Source organism: Camelus bactrianus, chromosome 23 (genome assembly GCF_048773025.1).
Source record: "Camelus bactrianus isolate YW-2024 breed Bactrian camel chromosome 23, ASM4877302v1, whole genome shotgun sequence".
Lineage (NCBI taxonomy): Eukaryota > Metazoa > Chordata > Mammalia > Artiodactyla > Camelidae > Camelus > Camelus bactrianus.
In genome coordinates this window covers 29221156-29245765 of record NC_133561.1, presented here as the reverse complement: position 1 = coordinate 29245765, position 24610 = coordinate 29221156, and the positions used below count along the sequence as shown (strand labels likewise).

The following is a 24610-nucleotide window of genomic DNA, read 5'->3' as shown; positions in this document are numbered from 1 at the left end:
TAAACTGAATATAATAAAACATTTATTAAGGTGAAGATGCATGAACAGACTTCTTTTAACAGAAAGGTAACTTAACAGCAACCAATTTATAGTTTACAGTACTACCACAATTCAGCAAACTGAGGACATCAGGAAACTTACAGTTATTTGTTTTGAAAAATCCATTAAATGATCTATTACCTGTGTATAACGTATCACGAATGCAGCTAAGGAAGTTCATAGGAAAAGCGTGATCCCCTCCCCTCTCTCTGCCCATCCATCTTCCAGGAAGCCACAGGCTGTTGCTCACCACACTTGGCATGAGACCTCGAGGCTGCTGCTTTTCCCCCTACATCATAACCGATTTCAAATGGTGCTAGACAAAAACAGACTCTGAACACCAGGAGAAATCGGTCAGCCTGTGTAAGAGATGGGTCCAGTGGTGCTCCGGGGGTCCTGCACCTTGGCAGTGCAGGTGGCAAGTCTGACTTCAGCTGTGCGGCACCTGCGGCTGAATGTTCCAGGGCATCTAGGAGCAGGCGGACGGCGCTGATGTGGGGAGACAGTCCTCCCGGGACTCATACCTCCCCCTTCCCTACTGCAATCCAGTACCCAACCCATCATTGCCCAGTCACGCGCTCAAAGCCCTGCCAACAGGTTACTGCTGGCGGCTGCTGCTACCTGTCCTCAGAAAGATAACAACGCCTGGCCCTGCTCAATCCACCGAGTTCACTTTGGACACAACCCAGTCCCTGCACTGTTGCCTCCACAACCCAACATACTCAAGAGTGACTTTGCTTTTCAAGTTCATCCTTTTTTGAGCCAGCTCAGGCAGCAGGAGGAGGAGAGCCGGTCCCACAAGCGGCAGCTCCTCTGCAGTCGGCCCTTGGCTGTGCTGCAATTCTTACTCCTAAAACACTGATTTCAAATGGTGCTAGATACAAAGATGGAAAAATCTAAGCCACCATGTGAAACCAGCTTCCAGAAGAAGAGGATCTCACTGAAGAAAGAAGGGAGATGCGATCAGAAGACCCAGTCTCTGCCCCGAGCAGTAACGTCTTCTTGCAGTTCCACTTGTGATGGGACATAATATACGGACCCATTAGAAAGGCAGGGAGGAGACTTACACAGTAATTTCCAAAGAACATGAATGTCAAAGCTGGTAATTCACATAGACAGTCGAAATACAGAAACTCACAAATTCTAGGTTAATTTATTCAATTCCACAACCAGTCCCTACAAATTATTATATATATAGTAAAATAAAACAATCAAAACTATTATTAAACTGTGTTAACATTTACATCCGTTTTGCCCTGCTTTGTACAGTATTTCACAGTATCCAAAGCATTTTCTAATATTATCTCACTTCATCAGGAAACAAGCTCCCCGTCTGCCCGGGAGGCTCCAGCCTCTCTGCGAAGGCCAGCTGCACCTGAAGCAGGGCAACTTTCCCACGTGTCCCGTTCGGGAGGAGCGTGGGCTCCTCCTTCCCAGCCCAAGGTAATTGTCGGGACATTCCAATATCACCCCATGAACTGGCAAACTGATTTATCCTCTACTGTGACACAAAAAATCGGTGTCCTAAATTGTATTAAGAAGATAATCCTCTAATACAAGAATGGAGTTTTGTTTTGTGTTGTTTTCAAATTTTGCCTGAAACTGAAATTCACAAATGGTGTTCAAATGAGATTTCCCATCTCCTAATTGCACCATCTTTTTTTGGCTGTTTGAAGTTAAGGATATATGCCTGCATTTCCTCTGATTCCTTAACCAAGAAAAAGAAGAGACAGAGACTGATCTCTCAGGTTCCCTACCAACTCTTCAGGTCTTGAGATAAAGGCTTATATTTTTTTATGCCTCCTGAAAATAACATGATGTGCTGCTTTAGGGAAGAGAAGGAAATAAAATTTGAACACCAAGCTGTGCTCTTCAGTTCTCACAACAGCCCTGTGAAGCAGGTGTTATTCCCATTTTTGCAGAAGCAACTGATCCTCAAAATGGTTCAAAAACTTGCCCACAGTCACAGGACTGGTGAGCGGTGCTGATCCCACTGTAACTCCGACGTCTGTGTCCCTGCGCCTCTGCCCACTGCCGTCTGCTCTGCAGCTGGACCATTGTCTCATTCTGGTTTTGAACTTAAATTATGAACAAGATTGAGGGCAGGTGGGAATCCCAGGCAGTATTTCTGCATGGAAAGTGGGGGGTGTACCTGACTGTACAACATGTAAAACTTGAGGGGAGATGGGAGCACATCTGTTCTGCAAGAGGCGTGGTGCTTTGATACCTGCTTTTTCTCCTGCACCTCCGGTGCCTTTTGGGGTCTCCATGGCCTGGCTGTGGGAGCTGGGGGGACACTGGAGATGAGCTGCCCTGCAGTGCCCGTGCTGGACGCCTGCGGGATCTGACACCAGCACTGGGCTCTCCAGACCTTGGCCACAGATGGGAGAGCTGGGGCTAGGACTTGGCAGTGCCTGCAAGGGCTCTGAATAAGGACCATTGCAGTCAACAGCTGGTGGGGGAAGGTGCTGTGAGTCAGGTCACAACTAAGGGTCTAAGGTCAGAAGTGAGTATCAATGACAGTCATTACTATGTGGTCTGAATCCTATGAAATGAGTGGTTGGAGAAGACCAACATTTGGTAATTCTCAGCCTTCCTGCTTTTCACTTTAGCCAAATTCTTCTTCCTTAGCAACTTCCAACTGCCACTATCCACAGAATCCTCTCCTAGGGCGTCCTACAGTGACCCAGACTGCCTCTTCCTCCACCAGAAGGCCTCTGCCTATGCTGCTCCCGCCTTCTGGAACACTCTGCATCCACCCTCCCATACCTACCACCCCCAACCCCCGACCCAGGTCAGCAGGGTGGTCTGAAGTCCTCCTGCAGGTCTCAGCTCGGCCACTCCGTGCTCAGGAAAGCTCCCTCGTCTAGCCCGGCTCTCGGTTAAGCCGCCCTCTCACACCATCAAGCTCTTTCCCTTCAGAACACGCTTCTGACACCTGGTCGTTGGGGGGATCAATCCACGTCTCTCCTGCTACCCAGGAAGCATCAGCCCTGAGCTCAGAGGAGAGGCTGCACAGAGCAGAGGACGCACTGTCACCAAGGGAACTAAGGGACATGAGCCCGTGTTTGGGCTCCCAACTCGAGTTCTAAAATACTCTTAGTCCTCTGAAAAAAGAGACAAAAAAATCATTAACAGTGCATTGCTATAAACACCCTAAAAGAAGAGGAAGGGAATAGTCATCTTAGTACCCGAAGCTTTTGCCTTCCAAGTCCATCAGACACAGGGGTCTGTTGAGGTCTCAGGCCTCCCAACAGAATCAGGCTTCTCTCTCCAAGTCAGCCAAGCAGGGACTCACTTACCTGAGGCCAGCTGCTGATTTTACTCCCTAGTTGCACGCAGCCAGGTGGTTTGATGTAGCCAGAACGGGTGTGCTCTTCCTGGCACTCAGCCCGAGGGCCAACTCGATCTGGAAGAAGGCAGCCTGAGAAGCCCCAGCCTGCTCAGCGTTCTGCCGTCAAAGGCGGGTGGCGGGGTTCTCCCCCCTCAGCCTAGTGGCCCCACCACGCAAGCTGACCAGCAAGGGGGAAGGACTCCGAGGGCGTGTCGGCTCCAGGAGGTGCTGGTGGTGCCGGAAGAGGGCCTGGGGAGCCTGCTGCCGCCCCAGTCCACTTCTGTGCCCACATCCGATTTGGAGGTTTTCCACCCCCTCGTGCCTATGACACTCCTCTGCCTGGGCAGGGACCCGAGGGTGGAGGAAAGGTCACCGCACTGTGAATCATAACACAGCGGCTGTGACTCCTGCTCAGCCCGGGCTCTAGGAACTGGGGCCTGCCCTCCTCTGGAACAGGCGCCGATGGTCCCCGCAAAAAGAGAGGAGCTAGCACAGACTGGTCACTGTGCCTTACAATTCATGGAGAGGTTGGGCAGGAAACTCGAGACAGAGAAGCAGCCACCATGGGCAGCAGAAGTACAGTGATCTGGAGAGGCCACGTTTTGTCTAAAGGCATGCAGAACCGGATACATTAAAAAAAAGAAAGAAAAAAGAAACAAAAAACTCCGTGCAGGGCAAACGAAAACATCTGAGGGTTAAATACCATTCACGGGCTTCGGCTTAAAGAACAGTCTGGAGGTTGCAGACAGAGCGTCCACTGCGTTCCATGAATGATGCTGTCTGCGCCGTTTAAAGTCTGAGAAACCCTAAGCCCAGCATGGTGCCCCCAGAAATAACAGGGGTGGGAGACGGGAAGGAGAGGAAGGCTTGTTTATGAAATCTGTAAGCAAACCCACGGAACAAACAGATATTCGCCTCCAGGAGCCCTGTGCTGCCAGCCTGCTCTGCGCTCGCTCCCACTGCCCGTTCAGATCCAGAGCGCTGCGAAGGCTCCTGCGAGGCAGCGGCTTCTCCCTCCCTCCCGACCCGGCTGGGTGCTGAGTCACAGCTACTTACATGACTGACGCAAGTTCCAGCCAGAGCGGGGGAGGAGCGCTGGACGTGGAGCCCAGCTCATCCATCTTCCTGCCACTGGGAATGCTGGTTTCAGGGCTCCTGGCAGTGAGGAAGGGTCATCTTGGTGAGAGAGGGGCCTGGAGAAGGCCCTTTTGGAAAAGGGGGAACTTCTGCCCTTGAGTGAGCCCCAGACCACTGTATGTCGGAACCGAGAGGCCCAGCCCAGCTTCCGGTCACTCTCGGCTCGAGCCCCGGGCCACTGTCCTGGACATTTTGTCTTGAGCTGTCAGGGTGGGGCCTGCTGCCAACGAGCTGTGGTTAATGAATCAGAGGAAAGGGTGATAAGATGAAAGGTCTATGAATATGGGGCTGGGGCGGGGGCAACACGGGGATGGCTCTCTCTTTCTGGCAGCTCAGTCCTGGAAAGGAGAGCTCAGCACCCAGGGACCAGCACACTCCCCAGGGCCTGGATCCCAAAGTGCGGATGACACACTCAGCACCCAGTGAGCCCCTCAAACACTCCCTGAGGGGACAAGGCAAGAAGTCACTGCCCTCCCAGCTTGCGTGGGCAGAGCATCGGCAATTTTGGCTGCCCTTGGGGCAGGGGTATGGGGGCCTGTGTTCCTCGGCCTCTGTTCTGCCTCAACACCACCGGAAAAACTTGGGTCTGGAAATCTCCCAGACTCAGGACAGGGCACGGACGCCCCGTCGCTCAGGATGGCTGGCTGGCTGGAAGGATGTGCACAGCCACCCTGCCCTGGGGATGCCATGGGGCCCGAGGGGCAGCAGAGACAGTGGGCAGCGAAGGGAAGGAGGAGGGGTGGAGTGAAGACAGGATCGGGGATCCCTCCCCGTTCCCCAGAGAGTGGCTTAGCCTGGGCAGAGGACGGGCACAGCCCGGAACTGCTTTCAGGGAAGCCAGTGCTTTCCACAAGAGGAAGAGTGAGCGTGCCTATGGTCTCTTACACACGCACAGTGCCCTCCCCCCAGCTCACGGGTCCAAACCAACATGTATCCAAAGGAGAACCACCAGCGCTGCTCCCTCTTCACTCCCAAATCATCTACTTGACTCAGTGCAGACGGACTCAGAAGTGAAACTTCAGCCTTAGGTGAAATCTAACTTTAGAAGTTGAGGGAGAGATGCCCAGAACCCAGCTTCCCCACCTCCCCAGGTGGAGCTGGGCTGCCCCCTCCTTCAGCCACCACAAGACACTACAGATGCAGTCTCTGACCAGGAGCCCCACTCACAGGACCGCACGCCTGCTTGCTGGGAGGAACACATCTCCGTCCCCAGGAGGCTTTCCAGAGGTGTGCCTGGCCTCTGTGGCACAGCCCCCATTTCTCCTGGAAGGAGAGCAGAGCATCTCCCCAAGGCAGACACCCCCCACTGGAGCACGGCCCTGGCAGGCACTAGGGAGGCAGGGCTGCGCCCGCTAACCTCCTAGCGGTGGACCTACCCAGAACCTGGGCATCCACCTGGCGGAGCCCAAGCACCGGGCACACCCTGTGGCCTGGCTCTACTTCCCTAGGTGAGGGGAGGGAGGCCAGGCAGGCAGAGGGTGTTCTGGAGTCCAAACTTGGAGCACCCTGCTCTCCTGCTTCCCCGGCAGCCGGCCTGGCCAGTAGCTGGACCTGCACTGCTGTGCCAGCCTCTTTCTGTTATCAGGACCTCTGTCTGCCAGTCTCAGGACCTGGAACAGTGGGTGGTGGGAGGAGGCAGGAAGAGGAGGGAGGAGGGAGGAGGGAGGAGGGAGGGAGGGAGGAGGGAGGGAGGAGGGAGGGAGGAGGAGGGAGGAGGAGGGAGGGAAAGGAGGGAGGTGGAGGAGGAAGTTTCACAGTCTGGTGCATTCCCATCAGATGGGAGAGAGGGCAACACGTACAACTTCCCCTTTTCGGGTGTTTCTCTGCCCCCACTTTCGTTTCAGTTCCTTCCCCTCTGGACCGGGGATGGCACGGCTGGTGGGCTGGGCGGGGGCGGGCGCCCAGGTGCCCAGCCAACAGGGCTCTCGCCTGGCTCCATCTCGGGCCTGGCAGGCTCCCTCGGCCGTTACCCGGCATGCTCTTCTCCTTGTCAGGGAGGCCTCGCCCTCTTGTTTTCAAAGTTTTATAACAGTATTGTTTGTTGTCCAGCAGATTAAATTCTTTTGGAGGTGGCGGGGGGGGGGGGCGTGCTCAGGGGGGCGGTGAGGGAGAGAGAGGAGGGAAAAGAGAAAGGGAGAGAAAACACAAATAACTACCACGAGGGCCAAAAGATTAAATGAGTTCCTTTTTGAACACAGAGTTCACCTGTCTTGGAGAGAGGCCAGGGGCCAGGAGCCCGTGTTCCCTTCCTCACTGTCTGTGTCCCTCTCTTCCCTCTCTGTCCCCCTCCTCCCCTAGCAGAGTAACACGTGGTCTCAGACTTTCAAGGCCACTACTCAGGGTTCAAGCTTAAAAGAAGAAACAGCTCATAGGACCGGGGGGATTCATGCCTAAGCAGCTCCCACCCCAGATGAAGGCATGATGTGGGCTGAGCTGGTCCTAGCAAGGACACACTTGATTCCCAGCTCCTCATGGGTCTGGGTGACTCGCTCCAGGACCAGGTGGGGAGATGCCCCATCTCAGAGATGGTTCATCTCTGCAGTGAGCCTGTGTTTTGTTTACATTTGAAATAAAAGTAATACACTGGACAATGTCAGAGACACTGGAAGAACTGCACCCTAAAGAAATGACAACACAAACGCATGGACAAATGTTCCTGTATACCTAAGGGGTGAGTGAGAGTGGGAAACAGAAGAGAACGGAGACAAAAAAAAGTGATATAAAATAAGCATGACCTTACAGATCAGGGAGGGGACTGAAAGGTTCCTGACCTGTCAGGCCTTTTGGTGCTGAATCCGTAAGCAGTAATAATACAAAAGGCTACAAGATTCTCCGGATTTAATACAACCTTCATTTAGCCATTAACTGGTTGATTTCAGGCTTTGGGTCACCTCTAAATAGTATGCCCAGCTCAACACACATCTCGCCCTTAGCATAGCAGGCAATGCTGGTGGTCCCTGAGGGGTGGACCTGCCTGAGATATTTCTCTTCCAGCTCCTGTCTTTTTCCAGCACACCATGTCTGCACCCCCGCCAACACACACTCATTCACATCTCCGATGCCTACTGAAGGTCCCTAGGGCTGGGGGAGTCGGCAGGGGTGGGTGGTGGTGACACAAATTCAGAATCAGAGTAGCTCAGGGCTCTTTCCTGGCAGGGCTGAGGGGGATTTTCTCCCTTTTTTATTTGCAAGTAACATCAGTCCTACAGGGCCAGCGCCAGATGTTCTCTCTGCAAGGGGAACGCGGTCAGCGCTTCGGACGCGATGCTCATGGCCCCCACCCCAGGCTCAGGCTTGCCTCAAAGGCAGGAAGGAAAGATGGAGGGACCCATCACAGAGTTCCCACTGGACCCTGGCACCCCCACCTCAAGCCACTCCAGGGCAGCCTCAGATTCAGGCCCAGAAGGACCCTGTCCAGGACATCCAGTCTCCCCGTCTCAGATAAAGAAGACTTGTCTTTCCTTGGGAGCCCGGAGCAAAGGGAACGCCATGGTTCTCCCTCAAGTCTAGCCTGAGTCAGCCTCCCCACTGCAGGTCCAGCCATCCTCGTTCTCATCCTCCAGGAAAACAGGGTCCGACAAGACACATCTTCACACGTAAAGTCACTGAGGGCTGCATCCTCCATAACAACTCCCTGGGGCCTCCCCATCACAGGGTTTCTCAACAAGCCGAGGCTGCACTCGGGGTACAAATAGAGAGACGCTTACAGACCTGTAAGCACACTGCCCCCTGTCCAATCCCAATGCTTCCTCAAGGAACAGCCCGGGATAAAGCCTAAGCCGTCATGGCTAAAGGTGCTATAAATAAAATAAACGCTGCTCTCGCCCCTTCACACAAGTTCTGGTCTATTTAAATGAAGATCACGCAGGCCACTTGGCCAGGAAGACGTGCAGCCTGCGCTTTGCCTCGGCATCCCTTGTCAAGGGTTGGGGTGGTGCTGAGTACTCAGGAAAACTGACATCCAAGAATGCTCCAGCCCACCTTCTCCACCATGGGAAAGGCCATTTCTCCAGGTCAATCACAGAGCAAACCATCAGAGCTGAAGCCAGCATTTCCAGTATCTTACCTGACATTGTACCTTAGCCAATTCTTCCAACGGGCACTGCACAGCAAGCAGCTAAGGAACAGGTAACACACATGCAACGTGAATGCTGGGAAAGCCCCAGGAGGGCCTTATGAATCCAATGGAAAAACCTCAAAGACCTCACGCTGGGGCCTCGGTTTCTAAGGATGTTACTTAGCAGAAACATGGCTCTATGCACATGCTGGAAAGGCCATACAGATGTGTCAGAATGGTCTGAAGCACCACATATTCCAGAAGCTTCCATGGGTAGGGAACCTCACCAGAAACCCATGGTGAATGGCTGGCTTCCCAGCCAAGAAGTCCAGGCCAGCTTTCACAAGAGTTCCAAGAAGGTGAAAGAATGGAGAACAGGACGAGCTAGATATTCTGAGGTTTCCCACCCCTTCAATACATAGAGAAGGGACCCCAGGCCCAAAGAGATCAAGTGAACTTGTCCAAGATCCACGCCCCCATCCCTGCCCCACCCCACTGGCCCTTGGAAGAACACAACTAGAACCCGAGAAAGTAACAACCGTGGAGTCAGGGGACCTGCGTGGTGGCCCAAATGAAGCAGGTTGAAGCAGCTGGATCTGGGAAGGACTCTCTCTGGCTCGGTGTCATCCACTACAGGGGTGACACCACCCACCTGCCCTCACAGGGCTGCATGGGGGCCAAAAGAGCGAGCAAAGGTGAAAAGAGCCGTGAAACATCGCATGGTGCATGAGACTAGTCAATTCCTCTCCCTCTGGCATCCTAGCCCAAATCCCTGGTCCCCACACCATCCGGGGCAGGGGGCCTCATAGTTACAAACCCCAGGTAAGTGTCCAGTACAGTGGCAAGCAGATAGCATCTTGCAGAAGTGTAGCTATTTTTAAAGCTCTGCATTCTGTCTAGCAGATTGCACAATGTGTGCCTCAGCCTCAGGGCTCCTACCCACGCAGCCCAGGAGACGTAGCGGACGGCAAGGACGAAGGCTGCCATGGAGAAGCAAGGCTGAGGCCCCGCCACTCCTGGCCCCAGCCTGGTCTTGCACAACCGTCCAGAAGGGTCTGCGACCCTGGGCTTTGCTGTATGCATTTCATTTCTGCTGTCTTTTAAAGAGTGACTCAAGACTAAAAACCCAAAATGGGACTGGTGGCTCTGAGATATTTTTGTTTCTGTCTTCTTCTTTCTTTCTTTTTTTTTTTAAATACAAGGGCTTAAACAACCACATCAGAAAAGAAGGCTAAATATAAAGGAAAACTTTCTGACAGCAAAGGGGCACAGGCTCTGAAGATGAGTCTCAGCAAAGGCACAGGACACAAGGGCCCTGCAGTCCTGTCTTCTCCAGGATTCAGGGCCAGAAAGGATGGCACATCTTTCCTAGAACACGGCATGTCAAGCCACCCCCTGCCACTCCACGGCCCATCTCCAGACAAGCCTCTTGCTGGGAGCAGGGGTCCACGTCCTCGGTCACCTGGAGGCTCCTCATCCATCACCTTCAGTTACCTTCACACCATCGTTACCTTCGCACTTTTCTCAGGAGGGTCCTTTGAAAACTCCACCCACCTGCCCTAAATCATGCCGACCGTCTCCCTGCGGAAAACAGGACTCCAGCTGCTCTAAGAGGTGTCTTCAAGGCTCCTCACCTCTCTTGCCACTCAGATCTAGTCTTCTTCATCTTGAGTTTCTGGCTAAGAAACATCTCCACGAACATCCAGGGCGCCCCCAGATCAAAGTTGGCAGGAACCTCCAAAAAGATTCTGGCTCAACCCTCTCGCTTTACAGGTAACGAAACTGAGCCCAAAGAGGTGAAGTGAGCAAGTCCAGAACCCGTGGCTGCTGACTTGTCTCCACCAGGGGACACAGGCCCACTTTCTCTGTGCCCCCTCAACCACATGCCACCAAAACCTACACCCCACCTTTGTGCAACATCAGCCCCCTGGCAGCAGGTGGCAGCCTCCGCGGTCAGGGTGGACCAGGCGTCAAGGACTGCGGTGCCAAAGAGGGAGAATCACGTGGCCTGACTCACCCGGGCGGCAGCCACTCCACTCCCGCCGGGTAAACAAGTCCTGGGCCCTGGAGCCGCACACAGGAAACACCCCTCCCCCCGCCTCCAGCCACCAGCCTGCCTCAACTCTCCAGACACAAAGCTTGTCCATGCATCTGACACAAGGTGACTCTCCCCGCCTCCCCTCCGCCCGTCCCTTCCCAATCGCCATAATCTTGGAATCAGGCCCTCTGGCAGGAGAGGCTCAGCTGAGTTCTGCCTCCTGCAGGCCTGTGTTTGACCAGTGACTCGGCAGAGACGTAACCCACATGTTCCCCTGGGGTGCGTGGACAAGAGAGGGGCACGGTGACCGGGCTGAAGCAGAGGTGCCAGCTGGCGACCGGGAAGGGTGGGAGTCGGAAGGTCAGGCGCAACCACGGCTGATGGAAAAAACCCGAGTCTGCCGGTGACCAAGGGCTTGGCGTCTACTGCCGCCTCGATTCCTGACTCACCACAAGTTCCTGTGAGCTCCGTGCACCCTGGAGGGATTTTCAGAGCTGATAGGCACAGAGAGGGCTTAGCAGCCCTATCAGCTCTAACTCTTTGGAGGCTCAGTCAATATGGTTTCCCCAGGTAGCCGAGGTCCTGTAGTCTCTCGAATTCCCTCTCCGATCAACAGCTGGATCCCCGTCCTTATGCATGGGTCCCCTCCTTTTCCACATATGTCTGCTTTATTTTTAAATTCTATTCACTATTATTAATGATCTCTGCCCACTAGAATGTATACCCCACGAGAGCAGAAACTTGGTTGTACTGAGTTCTGCATCCCAGCACCTAGAACAATCCCCCGCACACATACAGCAGAGGCTGAATACATATTCATAGAAGGAATGTATTCCGCTGCCTGTCCACGGACACCAAAGGGTACATGCATCTGCTCTGTCTCCCCAAAAAGGGACGTGGTGCAGTCATCCCTGTGACTGCAAAGTCACCTGGGTGCCTGGCCTCTCACTCTGGGTTACATCAGTTGGTTTGGCGGCCTATCCTCTGCGGGTCTTACCTCCTCAAAATTTCTGACTTTAGCCCAAGAGGGTGAAGAAAGAGTACAGGCGTTGGAGTCAGAAAGACTTGGGTTTAAATCTCAACAAGGCCACCTCTACCACGTGTGTGACCGTGGTTAAGTCTCTTAACAATCACAGTGTCTTTAACCATAAAAGGGAAGTAACACCTACACCATAGGACGAAATCAGATAAGCAAAGGGGGGCCCTTAACAAAGGTCAGTTTCCCTTTCCCTGGACTGCACCCCTGAGACCGAGAACTCTGATGCCCGTCTCAGGCCTTCATGCCTCGTTACAGACCCTGATCTGGGCTCCACGCACACACATGTCCACTCAGGCTGCAGCAGACAGCCTCGGCTGAGCAACGGACACATCCTCCGACCCTCTCCTGGACTTGATCCTGTGGTCAGACGCTGCACAACCATCCCCGGCATGGCTCTCTCCCTCCTCGTCGCCCCCAGCTCCTCCCCTGCCGGGGCTCCACACTGCTGCGTCAGGCTCCGTACCGGCCTGCGGACCTGCAGGTGTTCTCTGGCCTCATCAGCCCACGAGCAGCTCCTGTGGAAAGAGCTAGCAAGAAACCCAACCCAGTCTCCACTTTCCTCCCAGACACTCCAAATCCCAGAAAAGCAGCGCAAAACGAGGGCCTCCCACAGACAGCCGGCTAGTGCAAAAGGCGCTCTCTCTCACATATTTCAGAGGGAGGCAACACGCCCAAAACGGTGACCCGCACGAGGTACAGATCCTCTCTAAAGCTGCGGCTGCAGCCTCGGGGGCACTCGCGCCAGGGGACGCAGCCAAGATATGCATTAAACAATTCACAGCCCCGACCAGACCAGGATTCAATGGACTGGGGAGGTGCCGACCAATCAGGTCCCCTGGCAGAGCCCCTCCCCCACATCTCCTGGCCAAGCCACACCACCAGGGCTCCAGTGCCACCAGCTCTGTTAACCTCTGCTGGACCCCACGTGGGAAAGGCCCCACGCTGCCTCCCGGCTCCCAGACCGCAGGGATCCAAAGGTCAAGAAAGCCATGCCAGCGACGCCTGGCCTGAGAGGCCCCCCTCTCAGGGGATGCCAACTGTTCTGCTCGCCCGACTGCTGACACATAATGCTCCACGTCATGTCAGGAGAAGCCCCGCTGGTGAGCAGGGAGGAAAGAACCAGATGAGGGACAAAACCAGAAGCAGCAGCAGGGAAGCACCAACTGCAATTCCCGGAACACCAGAGGCTGCAGAGACAAATGTGTCTCAAAGAGCAAAACCAGCTTCCCCTTTGCTTCCCACTCTGGTGATGCCAGCCAAGCCAAGGGCAGGGCTGTGAACGGGGGCGCACTGCACAGAGGCGAGTGGAGGCTCCCGGGTACGGCCGGCAGCCCCATCTGGCTCCAGCCCGACAGCCGGCGCTGGCCAGACTCCAGCCGACACATCTTGAGGGACTTGGCCGCTCCTCTTCGTCTCCCCAGCTGCACCAAAGCTGATCTCTCCTCTTTATTCAAGTTCCAGGTCCAACACCCCTAGCCATTCCTCCCTACGTTACTGCTGGAGGGGCTGAGACTTGTCAAATTCCTTGAAGGAAGAGACACCGGACTCTTCCAAACAGCCCTGGATTCCTCGTTCAGCGAGGATCTCAGGCTGCTCGCAGCCAACTCAGAGACTCATCTCAGATGGGAAGGGAGAAGGTAAAACACTGGGAGGCAGAATGCACCAGACTTCCGGGGGTGGGGGTGGGTGGGGGTGGGGAGGTGAGACAACACCCACATCCACGGGCATGGGCAGAGGGCTGGGATCCCCCAGGTGCCCCCTGATACTAGCCAAGAGCATCATAAAGTGACCAGCACCATCCCTTTTATCATTAGACCCCAGACAAATCTGCAGTCAGCCCATTTCAACGGGCCCTGCTGGCCCAGAACGTGGCAGGAAAACCACTTGACAGAAGAGAGACTTCCCGGCGGTGTGGCGGCCGCCTACGGCCTGCTTTCTGCCCCGTCTCCGTGAGGCCACAGGCCTCCCCAGTTCCTCAGGCCTCGTCATTTTTAATCACCATTGCTACCACCGCGACCAGCACCAAGTGAGGCAGAGGCAAAAAAACATTTCTGCGTCAACTGCCTGGAGATGCTCTGTAATGGTTCGCTGGGAATTTTTTTTAAAGTAAGGCACTGAGGGCCTAGAAAGAAAAAGTGATTCACTCAAAAAAACCCCCCAAAAACCAAAAAAAAAAATCAAAGTAAGGAAAGATGTCCACTACCAGGCCCACAGTCTATAAACGCCAAGCACTGCCCTGGACTCAGGTCTCAGGACAAGAGGACACGGGAAAGAGAAGGCCCAGGGGCCAGGCAGGCTCCCCGCTCCTCTGAGGGCTCAGCACCCAGAATCTCGTGCCAGACGCAGGGGCCGGAGCAAACTCCCAGTCGGTCAGTCACTGTGGGAGCCCCAAGTGTTCTGCCAACCGCCACACCCCGCCATCTCCCACACGTCCAGCGCCTGACCACTCAGGCTGGCCGCCCTGCCCCCAACCCTGGCTGGTTACTAACCCCATTCACAGAAAAGCCAGGAGGAGGAGAATGGGAAGAAGAGAGCAATTGTTTGGGAGATTCTGAATGAAGAAGTCTGAGGATTCCCCACTGAATAAGGAAAACGCCCTGGGTGGGCAGGGAAACAGGGCGGCCCACACCTGACTTACCTGGGAGGCAAGGACGGGGTTAAATCCTATCTTCCTTGCCGCATCTGGTTGCCAACAAGCAGCCTCATGATGACACGCTGACAAGACACATCTATCAGGTCATATCTATTAGCACTTGCGGTCACAGAATCACGCAAACTGGGGGCTCAACAGCACCTCTCAAAGGGCGGAGGCAGATACCCAGCCCACTCTGCCCTGTACCACCCAGCAACTCTGAGGACAGCTGACCCCCTTCTGCCAGTCCAGCCAGATTCCCAGAAAGCCCAAAGGCGGGTGAGGGTGGAGAGCAGACAAGCTCCCGGATGCCCACAGCTGGGCCTGCCCCATATAGCCTACAGAAAATCAAAGGAAGGACGAGGGAGGGCTGGAGGAAGGCAGGGAAGACAGGAGGTCCAAAAGGAGGAAGAGAGAGGTCAAAAGGCATCCTTGGGCAAAGCAAGGCAAACAGGAAACCAGGAAGACACACCGGAGACCACACTGTGCTTTCAGCCACATTGTGTGCCCCAGCCATTCCTCCAAACCCGGTATCCATCAAGAACCACCAGTCCCTCCTGGCCCTCCTGTGTGTGCACGCATGCACACGCACACACATACGCACACATGCATGTGTGCACAGCCCTTCCTGGAATAAAAGGCCCCACGGAGCTGGCTCACACTCTCCAGGCTCTGGTTCTCTGACAGAGCGCTCCTCTCCCGAAGGGGAGGGCAGACACGTCCGATAAGAATTGCTTAGCACAATGCTATATATAGTCTAGGTTCCTACCGGCCTAGAGATTTGGAGCTAGAACTTGGCAGAGAACCATGCTAGATTCTGGCAAGGCCCACACTCCCCCAGCCAGCCAACTGAGAGCCTCACCTCCCTGCTGCGGGCAGTGAGGGCAGGCAGGGCCCTTCCATTCAGCCCGTAAACACTCTGCTTTGAGGGACCTGGCCTTTTGGCTCCGTTTTAGGGAGAATCGACTTCTTCTCCTGAATGTGAGGGGGATGTGTGGAGGCTGAACACTGAGTTCTAGCCTCTCTGCAGCTCTCCAGCAGCACAAGAAAATCGATCTAGTCCTCTCTTCTGGAGGACCAGGGGCGGGGGTGTGCAGGGAAGAATGGAGAAGGCACAGGAGCTGGCTGGGTTCGATAAGCATCTATCCACTTCCGACGTTTGAGGGAATAAAAGAATGCAGACGAATACTTACTGCAGAGAGCCAGGCTGCCAGGCATCTCCTTTTTTTTTTTTTTTTTTGTTCCAAATAAACGCAAACGGATACACATTTATCCCCCAGGATGACGACTGTCTTCTGCTCACCAGCACCATCGTCAGCTGAGCCCGAGTCTCCAAAAGGCCGTCACCGATTCGTGGAGCTGAACTTCTCTGAGTTCTCTGCAAGGAAGAAGTGAAAGGTGGGCTCAGCTCCCAGGGCCAACCAGGCAGTGCATGTGCAGGCCCCAGTCAGGGTCCCCTCTGGGCTTAATATGCGGCCCCCAGACCCGGCCCTCTACTACGGCTCACCATCCGTTGACAGAGGCAAGACCATGCCAGTCCCAGTGGGCACAGGGTCTCATCAAGGACGGCCCGTCCATCACCTCTTTCCGAAAACAAACCTGAGCCACAACAGAGTGCTCTGAAGTACAGAGCCGGGCTCTCATCACATGCACAGCTTCTGGACAAAGAGCCACAAAGGATCCAACACCCACATATATACAATTTTTTTAGGTCAAGCTGTTCTCTACTCAGGCTGAAAAAGACATGACGCAAAGGGGCTGGGGCTGAACCCAAAGCCCACTCAAGGCTCAGCTGGGGATGGCGAGCCCCTATCCCTTGCCTGTCTCTCTCCGCTATGACCTGGACCAGGTCTCCCTGCTCCCTCTGGCTCCCAAGGCCCCAGAGCCACTCCTTCTGGATCCCACATGAGTCACGCGGGGAGGTCCATGGGGAGAGGAGGAGGTGCTCGGTGACAAATGTCAGTGCTGGCATCATCCACGGGAAAGCGTGAGGTTGAGAAGTGGCACACGGGGAAAGGAGGCAGGGGGCTCTGCGGCCAGGCTGCCCCTCCATCTCTTCCCACAAGTTGTTTGCTCCTCTGCCCCAGACACTGGCCGAGAAGCGGGAGGAGAGACGGGAAGCCAGATGCCGGGGATAGTGGTTTGGCTGAGGCTCAGTGGCAATGGAGGCCCATCTTCTCTCTTGCTCCTGAGAAGGCACGGCGGGGCGGGGTGGGGCGGGGCCGGGCAGGCCGGGCGGGGCGGGGCTGGGGGGATGTCACGCGCATGGAGCGCAATGCTGCAGATTCAAGAAAAGCCTAGAACCCTGAGCCGCCATGATGACACGCACACACACAAGGTCGAGAACTCAAGGTCCGCCATTTCACCTAAGGCGGAGGTGAGGAAGATGAAGCGGGGAAGAAAAGCTGTGATTTGGGATGATAAGGGAAGGGGACGCTGGGAGGTGGTCTTCAGCTTGAAGCTGGTGATGTGGATCCACCGTCTTCACGTGACGCCAGCAGAGAAAACCTAAGACACCACATCCCCATGACAGGCAGTAGGACTGTCGGGCCCACCCCTGCCCCAAGAAGGGACTTGCCCTCCATCCAAGGCAATGAGCCACAGTGAGAAACCCCAAAGAGTTTTCTGGACCTGGGAAAATGCCTCTCAGTGGGGACCAGCGAGAAGACCTCAAGCCACGATCCTGTTTGCCAAACTCATCTAATAACACAAACAGCTGCATTTTCTTTTCAGATTCTAAAACACAGGGTCCACAAAACCTAGCTGGGTTACCCGATGTCGCCCCCAACTCGATGCCTGGGAGTGGCCCTTCCCCTGCCAAGACCCTCCTGAAAATGACCCCAGCTCAGGGTCAGCTCTGAGCCCCGACAAGCTGTTTTTGCTGCTTTCATGTTGACAGAACATCCTGGCCACTCGGCTTGAGTGCTCCATCTCTCGGCTCCCGACACACTGAGTCATCATCCAAAGAGGAAAAAAACAACAAAGCAGCCGTCACCAGGGTCCCCGCTGCCGTCGGCTGACGACTCACGGGCTGTCGTCATTCTCTGCTCTGCAGCCCCGGAACCAGTGACGAGGGGCTTCAGGGCATCCAACTCCCCTCCCACGGGGATGCAAGAGTGCCAGGGAGCAGGCAGTCACTGCAAAGAAGGGAAACTAACCTGGCATCAGAAGGCTCCCAGGAAGGTTCACTGGTTAACCCTCACTCTGCCACTGCCAATGCTCACGGCTCCGTGCCCATGGCGTCTTCCTGACGCAGGTGTTCCTGATGCAAAAGCGGGTACTTACTCCAGGGTGGGGGAAGGCACCACCGTGCAGGTCTCAGGTGCATGCTGCCCAGTTACCACCTCCCCTGCCCCTGCTGATACCTCTGCTGAAGGCACACACACTCCCTTCTCCCCCATTTCTTCTTGAGCCACCTGCTATGTCTCTTTCTTAAGTCCCCGGTAGACAACTGGGCAAGGGGAAGGGAGCTGCATCACTTTCTCTTGGGAACCTATTTGCCTGGAAATATATTAGGTGTTTCTGTGTAGTAGGTATAGTGGCTCCATCTCACTGGCTGAGGACAGTAAGACAAAAAAATCAAATGACTCGTCTAAAACCACCCAGCTAAGATGACGCAGAGTCAGGATGCACACGCAGGTCTGCCCAAGTGCAATGTCTCTGCTCCCTGCCTTCTGTGGCCTCCACTGACCTCCGGGTTCTGGAGCTCATTCTGCTCCGAAGATGCTACAGACCACCCCACCTCCTCCAAGAGGAAGGTGACCAGGATAACTGAAGTTTGTGAGTCCATCAATTTCAGCTACCAAAAAACCCCCCCACCATCTTGGGTGAACCTGGCCTCAAAGGAAGAGGAGAAAATCAATAAGGCAGTAGGGAGGGTGGCACAGAAGAGCTAAGCCACCCAGATCTTGGGCGCAGGAAGATGAGCCACCCAAACTCCCACAGAACATCAGGGACTTAGAAACTCCTTAAATAGACACATTTTGAGGATCGACCTCGTAAGAGGCATTTTGCAGACACTGAAGACTGAGAGAAGAAAAAGGCAAAGGTTTTGAGAGACCAGGGTTCGAATCACGATCAGAACACTTACCGGCCATGGGACGTGCCTCGCAGGGCTGCGGTGAAGAACAGACGAAATTCTTGCCGAGAACGAGCTTGATGCGATACCTGGCAAACAGAAAGCACCAAATAGGTACACGCTTCCCTTCTTCTTTTCCCTGGCTTCCTGGAGATCACAATCTAACAGAGGACACGAGACTTGCACAAAGAGCCACAGCACCACCAAAGGGGCATAAAAGAGGGGTAAAGCACATGGGAGCCTAGGCGAAGGGGGCAGGGGTGGTTACGAGAACTGCCGCCCGCGAAGGTGATCAGGAAAGGTCCGCGGAAGACGGCGGGGCTGCCGCAGGTGGGTGCGGTGGAGAGGAGGCGTGGAAAGCATCACTAGTGAGGACAGAGAGAGAGAGAAAAAGCAGGAGAAAGTAAGTCGCTTGGTTCTGCTGGAATACGTGGTCCACCGAGGGAAACCGAGAGAGACTGCATGGGAAAGCTAAGACAAGACTAAGTTACAGACAGCCCTCAGCGTCCTGCTGGAGGGAAGGGACCTCATTCTGGAAAGGACGAGAAACCATTTTAAATTTCTGAGCAAGGAAGACAAGATGGCCGCTGCACGCAGAAGGGCCTGGAGAGCAGAGGGCCGGACGGGCAGCAGGGAGCCTCGCTGGAGGACTACAGCTGGAACCACGGCTCTGGCAGGGGGTATGGGGAGGGACAGAGGAGAGAGAGAACGGCAAAAAGGCAGGGCCATCCAAACACATCCTCAGAGCTGCCATGGATCCCACTCCCTGTCCCCATGGGGAGACTGCCAGGGACACAGCCTATTTGGGGAACACAAACCACAGGTCCGACACGTCCAAGACGAGCTGCCGTATCTCTGCCTCCACTCCCTCTCCACCAAACTCAGCTCGCCCCACCACCCCCTGAACTGCTCTAAGCCTCAGGCTGAGGAAGGCATGGGAGACCCAGGCCTACGGTTAGCAGTGCCCATGCTCTGGCAAAGCCAGGGTCCCAGCCAGTGGGACCCCCACCCAGGGCTGCGTCCGAGGGTGGGACTGGGCGGTCCTGCCCGAGGCCACCGTCACTGCGGCAGCCACCGCTGTGCCCGCCTCTGCTGCGCGTCTGCCCCCCCTCCCCTCCTCCGTCATAGCCCCCGCCCCCCGCCCACTCTGCGGAACTGGCACAGCAGGACCAGAAAAACCAACGCCACCATGTCGGAGACCAGCAGAAATGCCTCCAAAATGGCAGCCTTATGATAAAGGCAGTTCAAACATATTCTCCACCGACCCAGGGAAAGGGAAAAACCAGAGACAAGGGGAGGGAACTGTCAACCACCTCCCAACTGGGTGCCCCCCCAACTTCTTTACTCTCACAACTGTCATGTCTTTCCCTTCACAAACTTCCTCTCAAAAAGCAGAAAGCACAAGAGAGAAAGAAGGGCATCGCCCTATCCCCCGAGAGGTCTTGGGGGCCATAGGTGACACGGGGCATTCAGAAGGGCATTCTCCTTCCATACCCCAAGACAGGGGACCGCAGCCCCTTTCCATCTTCAAACCCAGTTCCTATCACTGACTGGACAAGGGCCACCCTCCAGGGGTGAAGTCTTCCACTGCTCCCCCTTCAGACCCTCCCCAGCTCTGTGGGCCCTGGGGAGCCAGGAGGTGGGGTTGCAAGGAGGGGCCGAGAAGGCACAGCGTGCCCTCTGTTATGTAATAAGAAGGGCGGTGCTGTCCTAGGCCGGAGACCCAGGGCGCACTGCGCTCCCAGATGCGCAGTCATGGGTGGGGGCCACTGCGCAAGGCGCAGGGCTCCGAAACCCCCTCCCCACGGACGCAGGGACTGCATCAAGGACCGGATGGGGAGCGGGGACCCTGATTTTTTCCAAGTCCTCCTCCCCCAACCAGAGGCGAGCAGCCTGCTGCCCTAGTTTTGTTCTCACTCTCCTCACTCCCCAGGATGACAAGCCCTTCTAACCTGGGACCTCCAAACCTCTCGTGGCCCATGGCTTTCCCAGAGACCCCACCAAACACGCAGTTTCTGAGCAGCGTCCCCGGGCCAGTCCCCATCCTCACCTTTCCGGGCACCAGGGAGCAGCAGCTTCCAGAAGGCAGGTCCTTCCCATAATGGGCTCTGGACAGCCGGGGACGTCAATGCAAATCTCTTGTCCCCGGGGAGTAGCCCAGAGTCAGCAGGAAGCCCAGGGTGGTGGCAACAGCGGAGGCAGCAGCTCTGCCCTACCTTGCCCATGCGTTTCCAGGGGAGCCAAGAATTATTTTGCCGCAACACTGAGGTGTGGCTGATCGGAAAATTCCCTTTTCTGACACCAAACTAAATAATAAATATTTCCTTCCAGTTTGGTCAACCCTCTGCCCACCCCTCTCCCCCAACCTTCGCCCCTTTGAGAAAAAGTTTGGGGAGCCCTCAGCTCCTCTTCCTAATAGTGCATGAAATAAAAAAGGCACAGGAAGAGGCTTCAACTGGTCAGTCAAAAGCAGGCAGACACAGGAGCATACGCACACCCCTAAACAGATTTTAGAAAGCTGCTGGGCTTCTCCCCCCCTCTCCTTTAAGCAAGTGAAATGCAAATTCAGATTTGATACCCTGCCCTCAGCCAATCAAAAAAAGGTTTTCACCTGCCACTGGCCCACCCACCAATCAGAGGAAGTGTCTGGAGTGAGAGCCCTCCCCTGGCCAATGGAAGGCCAGCTCAGTCACTTAGTTAATGATGCAGCAGTACAAGGAAGGCCATCACATGTGAACTGGAAGGGTGCCAACATGGAGACACAGAGAGCGCAAGGTAAACAACTTTCCAACGCCAAAAGGATGACATTTAATCTCTAAATGCGAGCTTCCCTTCTCAGCTCATCCTTAACCCCTCTTGGCTGGTCCTACAGATCCTGGGAGCCTCACTACCTGTCCCCCAAGAGCTCCTAACAAGATCCAACAGTGACTGCGTCACCATTCCCCACTTTCCCCAACTACGCAGTGACAGACCTACCAGCTTTACCCCACTTCTCCCAGCCCACGCCCCATCCTGCCCACCTGCTCCCCACCAGCCCCAGATTCCCAGGGCCGAACGTTTCAACGAGGCAAGCCCTGGAAAACTGCCCCCTCGCCTTCCTCCTCACTCCCTACCTTCCACCTGAGAACCGCACAGACAGACAGACAGATGCTGACACCCAAACAACCTGGAAAACCAGTCTGTCTGTCTGTCTGTCCAACAGAAGGAAATGGGGGTAAAGGCCGGGAGGTCAGGTGGGACGCCGGGGACGGCTTGCTCCTCTCTCCTCTACCCTGGTCAGGCTTGAGCAGCTGACACTAAGGAAACAGAAATTAAAGTGGAAAAAAACCCTCCCTCAGAGAAAAAAAATAGCAAAAAGCGAGAAAGAAGGTGAGAAAGACAGAGCACCCACATACGCAGAGACATCGCCCCCGATCCCAGCAAATACGTACGTGGGGGAAGAAGGGGGTTACGCCATCAAGTCCTGAAGCCCATCGGACCACCCATCGTCGCCTGCGCAGACCCAAATCTCGGTCGGCCGTAAGGTGCCGCAGTCCCGAATGTTCCAGAAACTGGTCCCATTAAACCTTCCACCGTCGCCCCGAAACCTCCTGCTCCCACCCCTGCCCCCCACAGCCACCCCACCTCCTCCCCGCGGGAACCGCCCGTGCCACCTTGCGTGTCATCTCCTTAGTCTAGGCTACTCAGAGGCCTCCGGCCCCGGACAGATTTCTGAACGCTTGGCAAGTGAGCTGGCAGAACCTGGTGCCCGGTGTTGCTATGACTTGTTTCTTGATTTCTCTCTCTCTCTCTGCTGCAGCACGGCTGTTGCTAGCAGACGTATCGACGGAGCGCTCGCTCTCTCTCCCTCTCTCCCCTCTCCTCTCTCTCTCTCTCTCTCTCTCTCTGAGCTCTGTGACGCAGATCTAAATTCTCCAGTCTGCTCCTTGTGTTGCAAGAGCAGAACTGCAGCTTTTCCCCTGGAGAGCCGGAGGGCAGTGCCAAGGCTGGTCAAACAAGGCAAAAAAAAGTTAGGCCTACACTCCACTTCCCTGGCCACTCTTCTCAGCCTCTCTCCTAGCCCAGACCTCCCTGCTCTGGGGCACACAGGGCCTGGTCCCCGAAGGCTCACGCCTTCTCTGAGGGCTTCTCGGCCTCAACACTAGCTTAACTCTTTGAGTGACAGCACCCAGAATCCAGACCGGGCTGTCCCACGCTAGCTGTGGCGTCATCCTTTCTTGAACTATATGAGTTTCTCCTGAACATGAGAGAAAAATGGTCCCCACCCTGAGACCACCATCCTATTAACTCTTTCTGCCACAGACAAGTCCAGAATTACAGCCGTAGCTGATTTTTGTTGCTGTCTGCTTTTTTGGCCCCAAACCAGGACCTTTTTCTCCCTGGAATTTCCTAAGGACCAGAAGGGTAATTAAAATACTGCCTGCTTACCCCGTGAGTGAGATCCTTCCATTGGGGCAGGATCTGGAGAAACCATATTGAACGGCAGCCTGGAGAACCAAGAGTGAAAGCAGTCTGGACGTCCACTCCTCCCGGGATCAGAATTTTAGGGCCTAGGTGAATACGTCCAATCACTTCTCAAAAGGCACTTAGGCTGCTCAGTCCCAGAGATTCAGGTTGCTGAGTCATTTGTTCCCAAGAAGATCCTCTGACAACATGAAAAGCGGCAAAACAGAGCAGCCGCCAAGCCTGGTCCTGGAGTGGCCAACGACTGGCTTCCTTTCTCCAGGGCAGGCAGCCAAGCGAGACGAGCGTCCACCAGCCCACCCACCACCACCACTGGCCGTGTCACGCAGGGCCGTTCACACACCTGGAAACCTGGAAACTCCAACAGGGACGGGGGTTCCCACCAATGCTCTGGAGACTGAGTGGGGTTGTTTTTGGATACTGACAGATCTCCGCTGCAGCAGAACACACAGCTCCCAACATTTTCCTGCCCCCAGGCCCAGAAATGTTTCCAGAACAGCTCACTGGACCCCGCATACCTCACCAGACCCAGGGAGTCTTGGGTCCCCACACCACCACACCCAAAGAATACAGACCCGCAAAGGTTTCTGACGACCAGTTGCACCACAAGAGCCTAGCCGGGATGGGAAGTGAGAGACACAGTCAGGTCCTGGGACAGCTGACTCAACGTATACCACATCAGGATCCTTGCAACTTCAAGATGGCTTGAGAATGAGAGGCCAGGCGGCCACCTTATCCTGTATCTCGCCTTCCAAGCAGCCTCCTTCCAGCAACCACTCTGGGCCAAGGTTTCACCCAGCAGAAAGAAGACCACTTGGAAGACAACCATGGCACTCCACGGCTTTAAAAGAAACCCGGAGCATCTGTGCCAAGCTCTCAGCAGGGGAGAAAGTGCTTCAAATTCACACCTTCTGGGCTCCAGGGTAGAGCATGCCAATAAAGAAGTCACCTACTGGTCTGATGACCAAAGGAATGTGGCCTTGATGGCACCAAAGCAAGTCCCCCAGAATGGTCCTCTGCCTACTTAAATACCATTTGCCGTAGTTTCCTTTTCCATGGAAGAAAAACATGCCTAAGTTCATGTCAGGACATTCCTGATTTATCCAAGAGCCCAGGATCAAATAAACAAAGGGCTTTGAGCACTGCCAGGGAGCCTCCTGCTTCAGGAGGGAGAACGAGAAGGAAGTAGGGCTCAGCACAGGGTTGGCCCATCACCCCGTGAACCTGGAGAATGACGTGGCTGCTCACTGCCATGGCGATGGAGATGTCATGGGTGGGTGGAAGCGAGAGAGAAGAGGCAAATAAGTCACGAGAGACGGAGCAAGAGCAAGTTAGGGTCAGGAGAGCTCAAGCCGCAGAACTTACAGACAGAGGCCGGCTGTGGTTCAACCACAGCACCACTGAGCTTGGGTCCATGCAAAGGCAGGCCCCGGCTCAGCGGCTCGGCAGGAACCAACTCTGACTTGCAAAGCATTGTGACAGCACTACATTCGGGAGGCTCTGTTTCATTTCACTTTTCAACTATGTCGTTTCATTTTCTTCCCACAACCCCATTACTCTCCTGACGCTTCAACGAGGACTCCAACAGTCATTTGAGGTGCCTCTGCCCAATTCTAGGTCTTCCTTCTATTAACCTGATTCTGCGTGGCGCCCAGAACAGGAGAACCCAAATGGGATGACCAGGAAGCAGAAATGGATTCCGTTCCAAAAACACGGGAGGATGTTTACTTTGTGAGCATGCTCGAGCCTACGAGGAAGCAATTTTACAGGGTGCCGCACGCAGTGTTTGATT

The 24610-nt window shown here is 55.0% G+C and overlaps 1 long non-coding RNA gene across 5 annotated transcripts; it reads right to left on the bottom strand.

The window, feature by feature from the left end:
* Window positions 1-22769, bottom strand: LOC123611921 (uncharacterized). Of its 5 annotated transcripts, none has more exons than XR_012501870.1 (5): window positions 22008-22769; window positions 20405-21846; window positions 18367-18443; window positions 17435-17538; window positions 1-15654 (listed from the first exon to the last, which is right to left on the bottom strand). It is a non-coding gene; the product is annotated as an uncharacterized LOC123611921 (long non-coding RNA). The 5 variants fall into 5 exon arrangements; XR_012501869.1 differs by lacking the exon at window positions 22008-22769 and having other exon boundaries at window positions 1-3146; window positions 3342-15654; window positions 20405-21997; XR_012501868.1 differs by lacking the exon at window positions 22008-22769 and having other exon boundaries at window positions 1-4528; window positions 14283-15654; window positions 20405-21997.
* Window positions 22770-24610: the final 1841 nt, after the last annotated feature.